Genomic DNA, 17,900 nt, shown 5'->3' with positions numbered 1-17,900 from the left:
TTTTTCCGTCTTTAAATACCTTAATTTTTTTAGCTTTTTTAAGTTTATCTATATTGTAAGTATATGTTTATGAACATATTAACTAAATGTTTTGTATGTTTGTTCATGAATGATTGTAACTTTATTTTATAATAAATAAATAATTATGAAACACCCTGTATCTTCATTATTGTATAGGTACACGTCCATTAACTCTCGTCGGATACATCGCACGCAACGGATTTACCGTCCGCATCTATAGACAAAGCAAATCCGTTCAATCCGTGCGTACGGTACGTATCAATGGACGCGTTCCTTACTCTGTAACGTTAGGGTAAGAAAAAAAAACTCAAGTTTCCAAAAATTTTATTTTGAAATTTCAATCCTTGGATTATATGCATAATCGATTAGCCTTTACAAAATCATTTCTTTATTTAAATTAAAACTGTTAATTTCGCAATTTCTTGTAATAAAACTAACTGTCGCCCGCGACTGCGTCTGCGTGGGATTAAGAAAATAGTAGTCTATGTGTTCTTCCAGACTATGTTTTATGTATGTCAAATTTCATCGATATCCATGCAGTCGTTCTGGAGATATCTTCTAACAAACATCCATCTAAACATTCGCATATATAATATTAGCAAGACATGTTTGAAAACAGAAAATTTGTAATTAACAACTCCTTTGTTTACATAAAAATTGATTTGAGATGAATTTTATTATTTCCATTTTTTTAAGTTCAAACTTTCGTGAGACGTTATAATAAACTTATATAAAAACGGCTAAACACTGACGTATATTCGTCCGATGGCACCGACTAGTGTGTAGTGAGTGAGCTGGTGGTCCATTACCAGTCCCACTCACCCTGATGAAAGGCCTCCGATGGGCTCGAAACTAGTCGGTGTCACCGGACGAATATACGTCAGTGTTTAGCCGATTTTATTGTACGAAATTTCTTTTAAACAAAATAAGGCTTATCGATTAATCAAAAAACTCTTCATACATCTTACAATAGTTTTTTTTTTACAAAAAATGTTACAAAAACTTCTAAACCGAGAATCTTTTTACATTATTATTTTTAATATAAAATATACAAACAAAATTCCAAGGATTTTTTTTATACAAATTTAATTTCATTTTATGTATGAAAGAAAAAGTAACCTAAGTGCCAGAAAATTTACATTTTTTTTATTATAATTTTTCTATTATCAAAATAGCGAAAACTGTGGTATATACAGTGGGAATGAATCATTTCAAAAATTAAACAAAAAAAATAAATGTATTTTCAATTGAATACAAAATAAACTTATCGCGAGTTTCTGAAACCAAAATACTCGTAAACATATTTTTCTCTGATTTTTTCCAAAGATGACGATATATTTTAATACATTTTGCTATCAGAAACCCACAGTTAGATGTCAGAATAAAATATTATCGGTGTTCAGTTTTTAATTGAAAAAAAAATCATACGCCAGATGTCAAAATTGGCGCCATTTTCATTTAAACTTTGTAGGTTATGTTTGAAATGACAAGGTTATCCAATGTTTATTTAAATTTTGTGAACCGTATCAAGGATTGTGTATTGGACATCCTTAAGAACCTGTTATATTTTTTACAGGTTTTTTTTAAAGATATTGTGGGTACTTTTTTTTAAATTCACGTGACAGATAACTTTATAGATTACCCGGATTCATTCTGGATAGCGGATGTTGTGACAAACTGGGCATTGTGTGCTTTGGTGAGACATTTTCATTGCTGCTCACTCCCCCCGCGCGACGTGGGTGCAATATACATTAGTATTAAAAAAATATCACATTTGTAGCAACCAGTGTATATTATATATGGGCTATGGAGACTAACGTGTCAGAGTGCAATGTTGGCAATATATGTATTCTTAAAGGTATACAATTCTTGCCATTGTATTCAATGTATACATAATATATACAAAATGTGTAACTTAATAAGTAAATTTAATTTTACTATTAAACTATTTCAAGAACAATTTCAACAAAAAACTAAAAAGTACACGTTTAACTAAACTAATTTACTAAATTATCAGTTTAATATTAAAATTCAGACAAAACAAAAACATAAAATGACACTTGTATAGTGTACCATTTCTTTTTTAAATTCCATAAACCTTTTGGAACATGCAAGATGACTTGGATTGTATTAATTTAGAGATTTTTTTTAAAGTGAAGGGCTTCCTTTAACAAGACAATTGTATTAAAAACATAACACTCTGATCCGTCAGGCTTTATCTATTGTACATTATGGAGGATAAAGGGTATGGGGGGTGTATTGTGTAAATGTGTATAAATAACTCTTTATTAAGGCTATTGCTATGACATGAGTGTGGACACGACGCGCGGGCAACGGCAATACAGGGAATGAGCAACTTCAGTCTTATAAAACAACCACCAATATCTTGCCATTAGACAAAAAATTGTGTATAAAAATTGTAACAAGAAAAAATATATTTATTAACAAACAAGACGGGATCTACACTATTAATGGATACTGTAACAATGTATATGAATTACACCGTCTAGCAATAACCATGTAAAATACATTGTCCGGCAATGTCTGTATACAACAATACATTGCCTGGCAATGTCTGTGTACACCATTTGGCAATGTATACAAGGCTTTAGACTTATCAGAGTTCACCAGCAAATATAAAAAGGGATTTGCTGGGAGACTGTTAAGTTCTTATGAAGAATTCCTAGCTAGTGTAGATCCAGTGATGTACATGTAATGAACAAGATATGGTGACTAAAGAGTTGTCGTTCCCGAGCACACAACACCAAGCTTCTTGGTGCGCGGAGCGCTGGACTGGACCCGCGCGGGCCGGAGCTGCGCGCGGGGACTGAGTTAACGGACTTATAACTAACTTAACTAGTAACCGCAGAACTGTATTTCATTTTCAACTTAAATCTGTGGTTTTTGGATTAATTTTGAAGTGAATTGCATGTCTTCAACAATCTTCAACAAACAATGACTAGTAGTGTTTTAGATACTAGAAAGTTCTAGAAATAACCAGACTATTTGACAGTTCCGCGGTGTTATGTGAAAACTGTGACTGTAATACTTTAAAAATAATTGTAGATAAATTGCCTTTAAATAAGATATATAATTAAGAATGAAATTAAACAAAAGGAATCTTTCATCTCTTGCTTCGGAGGTTAAACTTTGAATTGCTGCAGTGTAGTAATGTTTTTTAAATCCAAAATAAATTGATAAATTTATGATAAAATGTTGTGTGATTTTAAAATCTTATTTCTTCATGAAGTTACTTAAATATTGTTGAATCCACGAGACTAGGCTGTACATTAAAAATATTTTTACTATAAGAAAACACTTTCTATGCTGCAATGATTTTACTGATAGGAAAATTGACTTTTCACACTAGTTGATAGTACTGAACATCTTAAAAAAAATTTCTTTTTACTATAATCTAGCTGTCGCCCACGACTCCGTCCACGTGGATATATAAAAAAACTTAACTAGTGTACCCCACCCATCCATCTAAACATTCGCTTTCATAATATTAGTAAGTTAAATAAAAAGCAGCTCTTCAAGGCATTAATTCAAAGAAAAAAAATGAATAAATAGTATCCTATGTCCATCTCCAGACTCTAAGCTCCTCGCCAATTTTCAGGCATATCGGTAAAGCCGTTCTTGAGTTATAAATAGTGTAACTAACATCAGTTTCTTTTATATATATAGATATTATTTAAATTTCATTTATAAGTAATAAATACTTTTTCTTTAGTAAAATATTTAAAGTATAACAGTCACAGGCAGATTACAATTTTCATAAAAAATTGTGGAAAAACAAAATTGTATAACACTTAACATCTAAGTAAAAAACTTCCAAAGATCCTGTCCTCTGTGAAAACATTACATGGTTATTTAAAAAAAAAACTCCTTAATTTTTTTTAAATTAAAATCAAAAGAAAATGAACCATTATGCCAGTTTGGCAATTTATAAGTTGAATGTTTTAGTATTTTTTTTATAATTTGCAATCAGAATTGTAAATTAAAAATTAATTAAAGTGCTCTCCTTATGTATGGTCTGTTTTATGCATAAAAGTATTTGAAAAACTATCAAAATTTTATTAGAAATTGTTGAATTTTCTTAACAAAAAAACAATCTTTGTACTTGTAAGTTACTGTGATAGGTTAGTTGGGTATAAGCATCTTATTGGATATTTTGTAGTTCATTTTTAATTAATAAATAACCATGTGATGTATTCCACAAGGGATCTAGATGTGAATATCACAAAATAGATGCTAAATTTACAACAATAGCATTAAGACCCTGGAGGTCGGCTAGTCAGCTCGTGCGTCACTGTTACGCGACAAAGTCTAGCGGCCGGTTGAACCCACCTTTTCTATTCATGTACTGTCTATATTTACGTTTTAAAACAACATGAACCTCACCTTCAACGTTATCTTCCACTTTCTTACCTTTAGTTGAATCAAAGCCACAAAAACCCATAACTTTTAACATCTCTTGCTCTTCAGGCGACTTTCCCTCCAAGTCCGCGGGCGTGACGATTGGTCGCTCACCGAAAGTCTTTTTCGGTTTAGGAGCGAATGAGGTAGTGGGTAATGGAGAATTGGAGCGGGATCGTCGCCTTCTAGGCGAAGGTGATCTCCGACGCTCTGGAGAACGACGTCTTCTCTCTAAAGACCGGGATCGAGACCGGGTCCTCGGTCTTCTCCTCTCGCGGTCTCTATCTCGGTCCCGTTCCCTTCTGTCTCTTCGATCATCACGCCGCCGCGGACTTGGCGACCGGCCCATGCTGTAGTGATAAAGTAACATAAATCATGATATCTTTTTATTTACATCTAGAGGTATAGAAGTGTGGGACATGATAATTACCTTTGTCTTGAATAATTTTTTCTTAAAAATAAAATAAAAAGAAAACAGTAACACACAACCTAAACGTACGCCATTTTGGAAATAATTGCATTCTTTTGACATAATGCAACGAACGGTTTTTTGCGTTCCGTTCTATAATTTGTCCTTTTTAAACGTTTAATAATTAATTGATTAAGAAAGTGTATTTTTTCTTTTATTATTAAAACTAAATATGTGACATTAAATATTTCAATTTATTTTCAAATAATTTGGTCGCGTGTTTTTGAGAAAACTGGTATTTTTGAAAGAGGCATAAATTAGACACATGCGTAACACGAAACATAGCATTTATTAAATGTTGTCGCACTTAAAGATATGAATTGCCCAGTTTTTTAATACAAAAGTGATTGCAATATGTATGAAATTTAACAAACTATTAATCTCTTTACCGTTAAGATATAAGTTATCCATAGTGAAAGCTTCTTTAGTTGAAGTTTAATTTATTTTACTTAATAAGAAAAAGTTAAAATTTGCTTTTTGATTTACGTACAAAATCCTAAGTCTACACGTCCGAGCAATCATGAATAAATCTAACACATATGTAAACAAAAAAATAATGCACCTATTGCATGTGATATTTCGTTTCAAAACAACGATGAAGCTTCAACGCTCAAAGGTTAATGTTTTCTTGGTCCACGAAATTGTGGTAATTTGATGTTGATGGCAACATTACTTACATCAAAGCCATCTGGTGGCCTAAAATGTAACTACTCAGGTAGCGCAGCGCCACTACGAGTTGTGGCGCAAAAACGAAATTTTGACATCGATTTACAGAAGTGGTCGCGAGTAGACGGTTCCCTTTTTATTCGAACGAATAAGAATTTGAGCGTTTCAGCGTAATGTTGGTGGTGCTAGTGCATTAAAACGTAACAAGGGACGTTCTGTGCGTGTAAAATAAACGCTGTATTATGTTGTTCGTGTGCTTAGTGTGAGTTAAACCGCTTCGCATTTACTGGTGAAGTGATATCTCGGTGACGGAAAATCGGCATATCTTGTCAGGAGTCGCCTGCCGGTAAGTATTAAGTTACTTAACATAGATAAATATTAATAATCTAATAAGATAATATTGAAAAATGGTGTATGTGCACTTTACACATTTTTCGACTTTGGGTGTGTCAGCCGTCCATAGATCAAATTGGGTCGTTTTTTTTAGCCCTGCACGCATCGAGACGCCGTATTTCTGGCGCTGCTATTTACGCGGCTATTACACTATTTTGACGTTCCTCCTACCTTTTGCCTATTTCCGATGTTTACGCTATTTTTTCTAAAAATGTAAATTTACTGTAATTCGGTTCAATTATGAATGAATGAGTATTTAAAATTTACATAAGTTTTTTTGTCTATATTCATTGAATTTGGGCGTGACTTGAAATCAATTACATTTTATCTGACTACAGAGATGATGTCACCAGGGCGCGGATGTTACCCGGCGAAATAATATGAGTCACAGTTCCGTATTGCAGGGGAATAAAATGGTGTTCACCTTTCCTCGGTCGGTTAATCGTGCGCTCGCTTGGTACAAAACGGGTACACAATTACAATGATGGTAAAAGATTTAATAGTTTTTAACCGTTTCGGTGCGAGATTTCAGCATCAATTAGCAATTTATACATCGTTGGAGCACTTATCGAGTTTCTTTAATCGGTGTTTCATTTACGATTTGCGCTTTATTGTCGATTATTACGATCTCAGGTCAAAGTGAATACAAACTTTTTTTATTTTTTTTTATGGATAAAGCAAAAATAAGTCACACATTATGCCACTTTTATTTTTTCACATAATAAATATGATTATTCTACAATATTTTAAAGTAAATAATATGATTATGTAATATAAATATATGTATGGCATATCTATGAAGTTTTAAGCAAATACATTGATAAACATACAAGATATAATTAAGTCTTTGATAAAAATATATAAATAATTGTTGATTACTTTACTAAATATGACATTACAAGATAAATTAATCATGTCTCATTTTTAATGACACAAATTATATATGAATATATATTTTATAATACCACTATCATTTAAAACTATTGAAATAAAAATAAAAAAAAACTTAATTTTTGTCTATGATCTAACTCTTGGTAATTTGATTGAGGTCTTATTGGAAAATGTTTCAATCTAACTCTGGTGGTGGCACCAACATTCAAAACCCATGCAGGTCCTACAGTCTGAGTGTTTAAATGGCAGTGAAGCCTTTCGTAAATTATTTTATATTAATGTCACAAGAAATTCTAAACAATTAGATTTAGAGAACTAAAAATAAAAATGGGGTGTTAGTTTAGAGAGATCTGTTGAGTTCTGGAGATATCTTCAAACAAGTATCTGTCCATCCTAATTCACATTTATAATATTAGTAAGATTAAATCAGATAATAAGCAATTATCTTTTTTTTTTAATCCAGATGGAGTCATAGGCAACAGCTAGTAAGATAGTAATAAAGTGAATAATTATTCACCAATCAATTTGTACTATTGATAGACATCATCATCGCTATACATTCCCAACGAGGGTCTCTGATCCTACCCTAAATCAAGGGTGACTAGGCCACGCAAACCACACTGGCCCAATGCGGGTTGGTTGACTCCACACATATCTTTGAATTTCTCCTCAGATATGTGCAGATTGCATCACAATGTTTTCCTTCACCGTCAGAACGTCGAATAAATGTACATATGTAAATAGGAAATGGAAAAACACATTGGTACATGGCGGGATTCGAACCCGGACCTGCAGATTGCAAGTCAAGTGCTTGACCCCTGAGCCACCGACGCTCTGTTGATTGACTTGTTAGACATACAGTTGAATAATTTATGTACTGTTCAATTTATCAGCATGCGAGTATTATTATGGGCAATGTGGTTTTTTGCATATTTAAAATAGGACATGTGTAAATCAGCTCACTCTCCTTAGACTTAATATTTTGATGTGAAAACTTGTTTGTACTGTAAAATTTAATTGAAGCTTTTCAATTGTTCTTGTAAGATAATGTATTTTGGAATATTGTTATTTATGTTACTAATATAAGTGTGAATGTTTTTATGTATGTTTTTAAGAGTGGTAGAACCCACTTTAACAGCTTTGCACGAATTGGCCAGGTTCGCCCGGTGAAATACCACCACCACACAGAAAACAGGCGTGAAGTTGAAGAAATTCCGCGTTTCGTCTGATGAGTGTGTGTCCCGGAGGCCTAATTTAGTCCTCTTTCCCTTCCCACCCTTTTCTTATTATATATTTCTTATAGGGAAGGGATAGGAGGTGGAAGTGAGCTTTCCGGATGGAAGGGGAAAATATTTTCTTTCTGTGCATCCTCTCCTCCATCGATTAAATGTAGGCAACGCGTATGCGGTTGCGTATGTCTATGGGCATCGGTCGCTTCGCTGTTTCGACGATTTCAGGTGGCCGCTCGGTCGTTTGTTTCACCTTCTGATATAATATATATATATATATATATATCCAGAATGACTTAATTGATTGTGATTGGCTACTAAGTTGTTTTTTAATTTCATGCGGACGGAGTTGCAGTCGTCAGCTAGTAATCATTTGTTATGTGCTTTAGGTATTTAAAATTGTTGCATTTGAATTTAATGAAATATGAATCTTCACAAATACATACTTTGTAATGCTGACTAAGTGTTTGTATTAGTATGAATGGTAGGAGTTGTGATACAGTAAAGTTGGCAAACAAGCATTTGGCAGACTGCTGTCCAGAGTTATGACTTAGGGGCCTTCAAGAAACGAGTCTATACCTTCCATCTGCGGTTCATCTGGCGTTGCGGATGTCCATGTGCGTCGGATCAAATAATTTCAGGCGATTCGTTGCTCGTTTGCCCCCTTCTCCTATAAAAAAAGAGACATTTGCATTTTTAGAAGTGTTTATGTTTAATTCATAGAGAAGGGATGCTCAGAAAGGATATTACCTCATTGTACTTCCTCTGCCAATATGACCTTTGATGACTCAATACCAATTGTGAAAGTGGTAGTAAAATGTTTTTGACTAAAAGTTATAGGTTGCTTGCTTCTTAGCGTAGAAATCTTACTAATATTATAAATGCAAATGTTTACTTAGATGGATGTTTGTTAGAAGGTATATCCAGAATGGCTGCATGGATCTCCCTGTAGTTGATATGTAGAACATAGTCTGGAAGAACACATAGGCTACTTTAATTTTTTTTTATTATTTTTTTTTATTATGTGCGGGCTACAGCTAGTCTGTTACTAAATCCTATTTTTTTGTGTGTTTAACTAATAATAGTCGAAATAAAGAGCACGGAAAGTATCATGCTGTGAAGTTTTTATTATTGAAATACTTGACTAACAATTGAAGTTAGTTTTTATAAAATGTCTCGGATTTCTTTAATATAATCATGAATGGTTAAAGACTATTATAAAATTGATTCACTAGCTTTGAAGTTTTAATATAGTTTTTGTTTTTACCTTCTGTAGTTAGGCTTGAATTTTGAGGGTTAAATAATAATAATTAACTCAAACACTACTAATATTATAAATGTCTGCGGAACTGGATGAAGTGACACAGCGATCGATAGGCTACAAATTTTACAAAATATATTATAATAAATCAAATTCTCTTACTAAAATAGATAATAAAATGTGTTTGTTTCATTATTTTTGTCACGTCATTCGACACCATCCCGCAGTGAGCCAGTGTGATTGACTATGGCCTAGTTGCTACTAACTTAGGGTAGGTTCTGAGCTTTCAGTGGGGCCTTATAATGAGTCTATGATGATTAAATACCGGATTATTGTAGTGTAGGGTGCATTGGGCGACCGCGCAATACACTGGATAGGGGTGCCACAAGTCTGCGGATTACACACTCATAAAACCTTGTTACCCTCATCCTTAAAGGCATGGTATTAAGGAATTACCCAGTAGAGCTAAAATAGTTATCGTTTAAGGGACAGATATGACGCATTGTTACTTGAATGTAATTTAAACTATATCACGTCACCTGGGTATACTATTTCAACCTAATCTGACCAACCGGCCGTTAAAATGTGTAACTTTATCTATGTCATGTAAATAGGTATAATGTAACTGAATCAGCGCATAATGTACATAATTGTAAATTGAACTAGCAACACTGAACCATAGACAATGTAAAATTTATGCTATACCACAAACGCATCTGTTTAGAGATGAGAGGGGGTGCACAGGAAGAAAATATTTTCCTATGCATCGCCTCAGCTGAAAAGTCCACTTTCACGTCTAGGAAACTTCCAAGGGAAAGAGGGCTAATTTTAGGCCTCCGGGTTGCGCACTCATCAAATTGTACGCGGAATTGCTTCCACTTCACGCCTGTCTTCAGTGTGGTCGTGGTATTTCACCGGGCGAGCCGGGCCAATTCGTGTGAAGGTGTTAAAGCTCGCTCTACCGCTGTTATTTATTTAGTTCTAGCGGCATTATACCAATGTGTTTTTACATTTACATATGAACATTTATCTGAAGTTTCTTACGGTGAATGAAAACATCGTGATGCTGTACATATCGGCAAAAGAAATTTTGAAAAAGATACAAATTCCCGGGAGTAAAAGGTGGCAACGCCACCTGTCTCCTTCCGTCTCCCGATACCGCAAATTTGATTGTTGAGATTCGTTTGGCCATGCTAAATGGAGATCAGTGGTCTCTGCCTACACCTCTGGGTTACAGGCGTGAGTTTGTATTAGTATTAAGCTATGAGTATATTATATTGCAATCTAACTCAGTCGTGGTTTTATTTAATCGTTTACAAAACTGTTTCTTTGTTTCGCTAATAAATTTATTATCTACTTTTTTATTTAGGTTATCGCAGTATATCTAGAAATAATTAGCTTTTATTGCATGTTTGATATTCGAAATAAAATTTAAATTACGAGTTTGCAATTATTTTTTTTGGTTTTGTGTTATTAAAAACTTACGTATTTAATTAAGAAATACTTTCTATCGTAATCAATTTACTTGTAATGATCAATTAAAATTACTATTAGTGTAGATTCCTATCCTGAGTTCCGATTCGGTAATAATAACGAAGTAACGGCCCGAGGCGAGGTTCCTAGGGGAGGCTTCGTGCTTAGTTACTCTTAAACGAGGTTTAGGCTAAGTACCATCTGCGCTCCGCCACCACAAGCCCGGTGAAGAATTCAAAAAAAATCCTGAGTCCAGTAGTTTACCTACATTTTCCTTACAACAAAAAATATGTAGAAAATAATTATTTTTTTTAATTTGTTTCTCAAATCTTGCTAATTATATTTGATTCACTTCCAGGTTTACTGATTTTATTGAAATCTTGCATACATATGTAAATCGCGTGACAGGGCAATATAATGATGACATGGTGCTTATCTGATGATGGAACTGGAAGGTCATAAGAATATCGCAATGAAATCACATAAGCATAATCGAGTTTGGACTCGTTTTGAATCGTCTTGAGGAAAAGTTTGTTTTTAATTTTTTTTTATTTCATAAGGTGGCAAACGAGCGATCGGTCACCTGAAATCGCTGAAATTGTAAAGTGACCGTTGCCCATAGACATACGCATTTGCATAAGCGTCGCCTACCTTTAATTGACGGATGCACAGAAAGAGAGATTTTTCCTGCCCATGCATCCTCTCATCCGGAAAATCACTTCCACTTCCCATCCTTTCCTTATAAAAAAAGGGTGGGAAGGGGAAGAGGACTAATTTAGGCCTCCGGCTGTTGTTCTAATTAAGAAGCACATAATAAAAGCTTTTTTTAAAATATTTTTTTAATGATATAAAATTAGTCATGGCATTATACGCGTATAAAATTCAATTTTAGTCATTTAAATTAATTGAAAAATCTTGATTTATCTTTGTTTTTTAATCTGAATATCGTTTACAAAAAACTGCCTCGTTCCGTCAACAAGGGTCATCGATCTGTGAATCCATAAAGTATTCAATATTTTTTCTGCTGCACGTCGTCTGTATAACTGTCAACGTGATTGACGATCAATGATTTTTTATCTGTGCCCATTGAAAAGTCAAATTTGAATATCGAACGTTAAGAAATACAACGGGGCGGGGATTTTTTCTTACGGATTAAAATCTTTAGAGATTTTGTTGAGGGATATTTATGGTTTAGAAATTTTTAGGAAGGGTGTATTTTCATATTAAAGAAACGAATCATCAGATTAGTAGTAATCGTTGGTTGGAGCGTCGGTGGCTCAGGGGTCAAGCACTTGACTTGCAATCTGCAGGTCCTGGGTTCGAATCCCTTCACGTACCAATGTGTTTTCGATTTCCGATTTACATCTGTACATTTATTCGACGTTCTTACGGTGTAGGAAAACATCGCGATGCTGCACATATCTAAGAAGAAATTCAAAGATATATGTGAAGTCAACCAACCCGTATTGGGCCAGCGTGGTTGAATATGGCCTAATCACCCTTAACTTAAGGTAGGCTCCGAGCCCCTCGGTGGGGACTTATATTGAGCTGATGGTGATGAATATTTGGTTTCTGAGACTAAAATATCTATAAACATATCGTCATCCCTGTCATTATTTTTTACAAACCAGAGATAACAGTATTTTTAAATGGAGATGTCGGTCTTAGAAACCCACGGTAAGATAGTTAACATTTTATAAAGTTGATTTTAAACCTCTTAACAATTTCCTACCACAATTACCGTCTTAAACCCACGCTGTCTGGCAAACTGCCAAATACTATGGTGGGTCTGTGGTGCTAGGGTTGCCAAAAATAATAAATTTTAAAATAAAGCTTGAACTGTAATTATTCATTAAGAAATACAATAGTTAATTCTCTAGTCAATGTCTTGTTTTTTTTCGGTCCAAAAAATGGTCGAAAATTAATTTGATTTCTTTGGTTTTTGGCAACCTTATTTATAACCGACATTTGTTTACCAAATATTAGAAATGGGGGTAAAGAGTAGGCGTTTCTATTTTAGTAATATAGCAAGTACATAATTGCTATAACTAAGGCGAGAATTTACAAAGTTATGTTCAAAGTAAAGATTTAGTCAAATTTTATTTAAGTTTTAACAGTGGTAGAGCCCGCTTCAACATCTTCACACGAATTGTCCCGGTGAAATACCACGACCACACAGAAGACACATGTCAAGTGGAAGCTATTCCAACTACAGTCTCTTTCACTTCCCACCCCTTTTCTTATAAGGAAAGGATGGGAAGTGGAAGTGAACTTTCCGGATGACAGGATGCATAGGAAGAGAAAATATTTTCTTTCTGTGCATCCTCTCCACCGTCGATTAAAGGTAGGCAACGCATGTGCAATTGCGTGTGTCTATGGGCAACGGTCACTTCGCTATTTCAGTGATTTCAGGTGGCCGCTCACTCGTTTGCCACCTTATGATATAAAAAAAAACAGCTGAATGGATCTCGCTGTAACTTGGCATAGATGTAGAACATAATGTGGAACACATAGTCAGAATTTTTTTTGACGCATGGCCGGAGTCGCTGGCGACAGCTAGTATTCGATAATGTTACGTGGTAAGAAGTTTTTGCCAGACATGACTGCGTTCGTGTTGCGTAAACGTTAAAAATTTTAAAACTTATGGTTCTGCCATTTTGCACTCGTTCGACCGGTGCAACCGGTTGTAAGATGTGTAGTACACAACAGGATAGGCGATAGCGATATTTTGAAGCTTTTTTAAATGTTTCCGGAGCTTAAATATGTATGTTATTAATAGAAGGTTGAGACTCCGTCCGCGTAGAATAAAAGAACGTAATAGTACGGTTTTCTTCCAGACTATGTTCTACATATGAGCTAAATTTCAGCTAGATCAATGCAGCTGTTCTGGAGATACCTAATACCAAGCATCCATTCAAACATTCGGATTTATAATATTAGTAAGATGTAGATTTTTTTTAATTTGTTAATAGGTGAGCATAGTGTTTATTAAATATCGATTGAAATTTATTCGCCACTAATAAAGTCTCAAAATCAACTTTAAATTATTTTATAGCTATAGAATAGCTTAGCTAATACTACACGATTGGCTTATAACCGGTCGGCAGGAGCGTCTCTTGCAATGATTCTCGTTTTATCTGTGTCTGGCTTATGTAACGGTATCTTGGATTATCAGCTACTAGCTCTCTGTGATCCTTCAAGCTGAAAGGTTTGAGGGACTAGTGTAAACTAACGTAACCCCTGACTTAATATTACAATTAGATCTGTTGTGTCGTCGCGAAGTTTCGAATAATGATTCAAACGAATCGGTAATCGTGAATTCCGGAATCACAGGTAGTCCAGGTGTTCTTTCAGGCTGTGTGTTGCATCTATGTCAGATTTCAGTGAGATCCATCCACCCGTTATGGAGATACCTTCTAACAAAGATAAAAGTAAACATTCGTATTTCTAATATTAGTAAGACTAGCTTTAGTATTCCATGAGTTCTTCCAGACTATGTTTTACATTTATACCGTTATCAAACATCCCTATATACATCCATCCAAACATTCGCATTCATAATATTAGTAAGATGACAAAATTATAGATATGTTTTCGATTGTTTTAATAATTTCCACTTTGTATCCATCTCGAATTAATCACTATTTTAAACAATTTCTTAGAATTAACTAAGTATTTTTTGAGAGCGTCGGTGGCTCAGTGTTCAAGCGCTTGACTTGCAATCTGCAGGTCCTGGGTTCGAATCCCGCCATGTACCAATGTGTTTTTCCATTTCCGATTTACATATGTACATTTATCTGACGTTCTTACGGTGAAGGAAAACATCGTGATGCTGCACATATCTGAGAAGTAATTCAAAGATATGTGTGAAGTCAACCAACCCGCACTTGGCTAGCGTGGTTGCCTATGGCCTAATCACCCTTAAGTCAGGGTAGGCTCCGAGCCCCTCGGTGGGGACGTATAGTGAGCTGATGATGATGATGATGAACTAAGTATTTTTGTAGACATTGTTATATTGTTTTAAGTAATTTCTTGATAATTTACCCTAGTGTCTTGTAGGCCACTTGTACGTTGTAGAGTTATCGCACACGATAAGATATGCTATAGCCAGGCGATGTAATGCTATCTGGAATAGAAATTTTATCTTATCGTATTGAGGTATCGTTTGGAATATTTTTGTTATGTCGTATTATAACTTCTTTGAAAGGTTAACGAAATTTTAATGTTTTTGATTTGCAACACACAGAAGACACGCCTCAAGTGGAAGCAATCTTACTAATATTATAAATACGAATCTTAACGGATCTTGATGAAATTTGGCAGGGATGAAGAACATATAGGCTACTATTTTTTTTTTAATTCTGAGCTGACGGATACAGTCTGATGATTGCGTCGCCAATCTAATTTTAGTCTTTTCTTCCCACCGTTTTCTTATAAGGAAAGGATAAGTAGATATCTTTCTGTGCGTTCCCTTCTCCGTCGATTAAAGGTTGGCAACGCAACTGCAATTGCATATGTCTAAATTCGTTTAATACCTTATAATAAAAAATGTAGAATTTGGCTTTTTATCAGTGGTATAAAACATGTTTTTATAGGCAATATCCATCTGACCTTGGGTGCCACTTGATGATGTCATCCAGGAGGTCAGCTTATTGTCCCAGTTAGCCAGAACGTTTGGAGTATGCGTGGTAGTCAAGTATATCGAGTTAGTGTAATATGGGTCGGTCTGAATAGTTTTGACCTTGGATTTGTAGACGACATGTAAGGTTTTAAGCGGGAAGATTGTATCTATACTGTATATATATATTAATAAAATTGGTATATCTGTATGTAATATCAAGAAAAAATTATATTTCGTACAGAAAGTGTAATTTTTATATTTTTTGTTTGTATGTGTGTCCGTTAGGTTGTTGCCGGGTAATCTCTAGAACGGCTTGACCGACTTTTATAAGACTTGGACTGGAAGGTAGCCGATGCACGCGGGCATGTTATAGGCTATTTATTAATACTATGGTGAAGAAATTGCGGGTGACTTGTAGTTATACAGGGTGTCCCAAAAGGTTACGTACATAGGAAGGGGGTTGATAGGTGTGGTCACAAGGGTCACCAGAAAAATAAAATAAAAATTTCCCTATGGGTATTAAAAAAAATAAATGGCATTTTTTTAAAAACTTAAAATTTTTACACCTTCTGGGGCAATTTTGTAACCAATGACCTACAAATATTGCTACATTTAAAAAAAAGCTATTATGTTATCGTCAATAACCCTTTATCAATATGTAATAAAAAAAAACAATACAACTAACAAAGATTTTAAAGAAAATTAAAATTGCCCCAGAAGGTGTAAAATTTTTAAGTTTTTAAAAAATGCCATTTATTTTTTTTAATACCCAGAAGGGAATTTTTGTTTTATTTTTCTGGTGACCCTTGTGACCACCCCTATCATCCGCCTTCCTATGTACCTAACCTTTTAAGACACCTTGTACATTTTAATGTGTGGTATCCGACGAATTTGTCGTTTGAATTTGGATAAAAAAGATGGCCGATTTCAATCCATTGTTTTCCGTATGCATTCGAATATTTCGAAAGGAAACATGACCAACAAATATTTGTATAAGTACCTTCGAAAAGTACACGAAATATCAACCAGTTTAACGAGTGTTGTGTCCCTTTCGCGCAACTCAAATTGTGTAACTCCGTCTCGCTCTAACGAAGTTTTTCGAAGGACCGGTTAAGCGAGTCCTTGACTTTGGCGATGAGAGAAAAAAAAGCTCGGAGCATTTCGATTTTATAGCATTTTGTACCTTATGACTCAAGTACTAAGAATTATTTTTGCTTAAATTTTAATCATTTTATAACAAAGGTTAATTTATTTTGTTGTTTTAATATAGACCTTATTGCTATTGGAATAAAGTTTGAAATATTTTTTTCAATGATTGTTGTTATTATGAAATTGATATTTGGGCATCTGCTGCATATGGAAGGAATATATTCGTTTTTTTTTTATAGAATGTAGGAAGTATATGTCGTAAGTAAAAGTAAAATAATGCATTACGTATTTGGATGTATGGATAAATTATGTCATACAATGATAAACCGAAAATACATTTTTTTTATATCAGAAGGCGGCAAACGAGCGAGTGGCCACCTGAAATCACTGAAATAGCGAAGTGACCGTTGCCCATAGACATATGCAATTGCATATGCGTTGCCTACCTTCAATCGACAGAGGAGAGGATGCACAGAAAGAAAATATTTTCTTTTTCTATGCATCCTCTCATCCGGAAAGTCCACTTCCACTTCCCATCCTTTCCTTATAAGAAAAGGGTGGGAAGGGAAAGAGGACTAAATTAGGCCTCCGGGACGCACACTCATCAGACGAAACGCGGAATTGCTTCAACTTCACGCCTGTTTTTTGTGTGGTGGTGGTATTTCAACGGGCGAGCCAGGCCAATTCGTGCGAAGATGTTAAAGCGGGTTCTACCACTCTTAAAATTGCATTTACGAATACAGTTGAATCAGGATAACAAAAAGTCGATATCTCTATGGCTTATAGAGGATTCTCTCTAACCCGAGTTCCTCGCTTATGGACGTCATCTATCGGGACAATGACTCACTTAACTTTGGACATATTCTCAGCTTTGTTATTTATTTTAGAAGAATTTGTATAATTAACTAGCTATCGCCCTCGATTCCTTCCGCGGAAAATTAAAAAATTAGTAGCCTATGTGTTCTGCCAGACTATGTTCTACATCTATGACAAATTTCAGCGAGATCTGTTGAGCCGTTTTGGATTTACCTTCAAACATACATCCATCTCAACATTCGCATTTATAATATTAGTAAGATGTCACTTTACTTGATATTTTGTTTAAAAGAAAACAAACTGTAAATATACATTTGATGTAAGTTTTTTTTTTAATTATATAAATTATGTTCAGTGTATACGTACCCTTATAAGTATCAACCTATGACCCCTTATCATTGTGTTGACAAATTTGAACAATGTATAACTCAAGTTCCTTATCTTCAAACGTCTTTAGAACTGGAGAACAATGATAAGAGGGTTTTGAATTAA

General features: G+C 34.5%; 1 protein-coding gene across 6 annotated transcripts in view; it reads left to right on the top strand.

Annotated features, from left to right (window-relative positions):
- The first annotated feature begins 5,649 nt into the window (after positions 1-5,649).
- hts (adducin 1-like protein hts) overlaps positions 5,650-17,900 on the top strand; it is a 62,009-nt gene continuing 49,758 nt past the window's right edge. For 3 of the 6 annotated variants that reach the window (XM_013318917.1, XM_013318918.1, XM_013318916.1), the window contains exon 1: positions 5,650-5,921. The gene's annotated coding sequence lies outside the window, so the exon portion shown is untranslated. The remainder of the gene's footprint in view (positions 5,922-17,900) is intronic. The other 3 variants (XM_013318922.1, XM_013318920.1, XM_013318919.1) reach the window with 1 other exon arrangement.

Source organism: Papilio xuthus, unplaced genomic scaffold, assembly GCF_000836235.2.
Source record: "Papilio xuthus unplaced genomic scaffold, Pxut_1.1 DF826776.1, whole genome shotgun sequence".
NCBI lineage: Eukaryota > Metazoa > Arthropoda > Insecta > Lepidoptera > Papilionidae > Papilio > Papilio xuthus.
The sequence above is the reverse complement of the archived record's forward strand: the minus strand, read 5'-3'. Positions and strand labels throughout refer to the sequence as shown.